At 46.1% G+C, this 3,341-nt stretch overlaps 1 protein-coding gene across 1 annotated transcript in view; it reads left to right on the top strand.

Moving 5' to 3' along the window:
* Positions 1-684: 684 nt before the first annotated feature.
* The window catches only part of slc8a3 (solute carrier family 8 member 3), a 39,684-nt gene continuing 37,027 nt past the window's right edge, over positions 685-3,341 (top strand). Inside the window, exon 1 of the mRNA XM_014025715.1 lies at positions 685-1,319. The gene's annotated coding sequence lies outside the window, so the exon portion shown is untranslated. The remainder of the gene's footprint in view (positions 1,320-3,341) is intronic.

Raw genomic sequence — 3,341 nt, 5'->3', positions numbered from 1 at the left:
CTGTCAGAGGCTGAACTACAACATAAAAACGAATGGCTGGCAGGAAAGTTGACATTTTAAACATTAATAAAAAAAATCGATACAGGGCCTTAGAATATTGAAACAGTATCAGGAAATGAAATATCGCGATATTTCAGTGTATCGATATTTTCTTACACCCCTACCTCTGAGCCATGACATTTTATGGACATTGCCAGAGTTCACATGTTTTAAATTAATTCACCTGTAGATAAATAAAACAACTGTGTTAGTTCTGGGCACAAACTTTGTTCAGATTAACAATCAATATGAAAAATACTGTGTTGATTTTGTTTCTCACTTGATAAAAATGTTTTTGGAGTGATTTGCATGACCTCGCATTGAGTTGCAATAATTTATTTGTTGAATTTAAGTCATTTAAGCCAATTATTAAAACGAGAGTCTTAGCTGCAGCGTTATTTGTTAAAATTCAGCAGCAAGTTTTGACAGTGAAGAGTCATGAAGTGATGCTCTGAGGCTTTATTTAGTATGAAGTGTAGCTGTGTTATAATAAAACAGTCCTCGCAGCCCCTCCCTCTCAGACTCGGGTTGCAGCTTCTCTCAGCTGATGGTGACGTAGCCGCGCGCCTGACGAAACCAGGAGTGATTGTTGGAAGGGGGGGAGGCTGCCGGAGGAGGCGCAACCATTTTACACCTTTCAGGCGTGCGGTGGGTGGGGGGGACGTTGATCAGGAAGCTGAGGATAGACCCATCATCCCCCTGCGGTCTGAGGAGGCTGCAGGAGACGCTCCGTGCAGCAACTGGCGCATCAGACCAGGAGCGGCGTTTGATTGGATTTTTTTGTATTTTTATTGCGTTGTTTTTATTTTATTTTATTTTGTGTGTGCGTGTGCACGCGAGCTGGGAACAGCAGTGGCCTGAACAGCAGAGGTTTCCTGCGCGAGGAAGAGGCTGATTCACGGCGCGCAGGGAGAGCCGCGCCACGCCGCGCGGATGGAGGATCCATCTCTATAAAGTCTTAAAATACTAGCCCCCCGCTCCCCCCCTCCCCTGTAACCGACAGCCCATTTGTCACACAGGGGGAGGATCTGTGGAGAAAAGGGCCCCAAGGAAGACAGGAAGAGGACGAGAGGCGACCCCCCCCCCTCCCCCCTGGCGGTACGGAGCGGGCTGGGGACCTGCTCCTCTCTGCTGATGAGGACACCGCGGCTCCACGAGAGGATCCGACTCTGAAACCCTCAGTGGGGGCAATTATTAGGAGGCTGTTGGGCTAAACCAAAACCCCCGGGCTGCTTCAGCACAGCAAGGCTACACAAACTCCAAAAAATATCCGAATCCAGGTGAGTGATGAGAAGCAAACCCACCCACAGATGGGCAGAGCGTGACRCGGGCGCGTGCAGATTCAGGGTTCCACGAGCGGCATGACCAGGGATCACCTGAGCTGAATGTGGGTCCGTCAGTCTGGACCTCCTGGTGCTTAGGGTGGTCCACACAGTGGCAGAATCCACGGCGGGAGTCGTGATTTCGTCTCAATGGGTGTGACGTTCAGAGAACCGGCGTCTGTCAAGGTTCTCACAGCAGCAGGGAGCTCCAGCCTGTTGGTCTGCAGCTTTACAGCCTCAGCTCCCTCAGTGGTTTCAGTGTTCCAGCAGAGAACAGGCCCGGGGGTGCATCCTGCAGGCTCTAGTGAGGAGCTTCGGCTGGGATCCCCCCCCTCCTTCCTGCACGGACGGATTGACATTTGTAGGGAGCAACACGGCCTCGCRATGATTAACCAGCAACAGCTGAGGCTCTCCGTGAGCCCTGCTGAGTCCATGTTTATGTGGAGCTCAAGTGTCCTCCTTAAACTGGAGCCGCCTCCCAAAAATAGGGAAGGGGAAAGAGATCAGTGTCCTCTCAGCAACTGCATCAGAATGCCCTAAACAGGATGGAAACGCGCCTTCTTTGACTGGAATTCACAATTTTACTGTAAAAACCAGAGTCGTTTGCAGTTTGACTTCAGTCACTGCTTCTGTTATTCATAAATTTACTGTTTATAAAGTAATAATCAAGAATGCAGCTTAGTTTTCCCATAGATCACAGGTGTCAAACTCTCAAGGTCCGCTATCCTGCATATTTTACACGTTTCCTGGTTTCAACGCTTGATTAAGTGATTGAAATACCTCTTCAAATTATGTACAAGCCTGTTAATCATCCGTTCATCCAATTCAGGTGTGTTGGAGCAAGGAAACATGTAAAACATGCAGGATAGCGACCCTCAAAGACMGGGATTTGGACACCTGTACCATAGATCATTTACACTGAGAACAGATGGTGAGTCTGAAAACTTGGAACAGACTAAACTCAGTCACCGAAGTTATCCTGTTAAAGCATCTCACGGTTTTAACACCGTGAGAAATGAAGCGGGCCGCTTGTTTAAAAGCAAACACAGACGCCTGTCAGTGATGACCTGAATTCATTTCTCATCAAATACAAATGATCTATTCTACAAGTAGATTCTTACCTTTTTGGTGAACATGTTAATTGATGTCACGATGTTACACCAATAGGCTTTTATCAGCACATGCCATGTGCCTAATAACGATTTTCTTCTGATTGGCAAAAAGGAAGAAACCAGTGAATTATGTCTAGTTTAGTGATATTTCACTTTGCTGATAACACTAACCCAGTCATTTTTAAAGAACAAAAGTGGTTAAAAGTTTTATGAATTGTGCTGAAATTTTTACACTTAAAATGGCTGAATTGAAACAGGTCAGTACTGGATTTGATTGCCAGATTCAACAGCTAATTGTCATCACTATTTATCACCTGCTGCCAAACCGCAAAGGTAGAGCAATAATGTTTTTTGCCCACCGTCTCAGTGTGTGCGCGTGTCTTGTGTGTGCATATGTTTGTAATGTTAGCAAAATGTGTCAAGAGTCACTGATCAGACTTTATCAAAACTTGATCAAAAAGTGATCCTTGACCTGCTTTGGCACAGTTGGGGCATCAGGTGCAGTCTGCTGGAGCAGCAGCCTATCACCAGCTGAGAGGAAAYACCTCAGGAAGGCTAGTTCTGTCCAGAGTTGCCCCCTCGATCCCATGCAACCCTATGGGCCAGCTGCCACTGATTATGAAGCAAAATCAAGCCCTTAAAGAGCAACTTACCCCAAAATTAACTTTTTTTTAGCAGATAAACTGTCTAGAATGTGTCTAAAATGTTATACAGTACTGTTTCTGTGCTAATTTAGATGTTTTTGTGCGTATTTGTCCAAATCTGTAACATTTGGTCTAAAAACAATCTTTTTGCTGCTCAAATGGGTGGAGCAGTGGTACTGCAGGATAATTTGCATATTGGTTAACGGCTCTCCGCTGTGACGTGG

This window comes from Austrofundulus limnaeus, unplaced genomic scaffold (assembly GCF_001266775.1).
Source record: "Austrofundulus limnaeus strain Quisiro unplaced genomic scaffold, Austrofundulus_limnaeus-1.0 Scaffold493, whole genome shotgun sequence".
NCBI lineage: Eukaryota > Metazoa > Chordata > Actinopteri > Cyprinodontiformes > Rivulidae > Austrofundulus > Austrofundulus limnaeus.
Note: the sequence above shows the minus strand (reverse complement) of the source record. Positions and strands in the feature narration are given on the sequence as shown.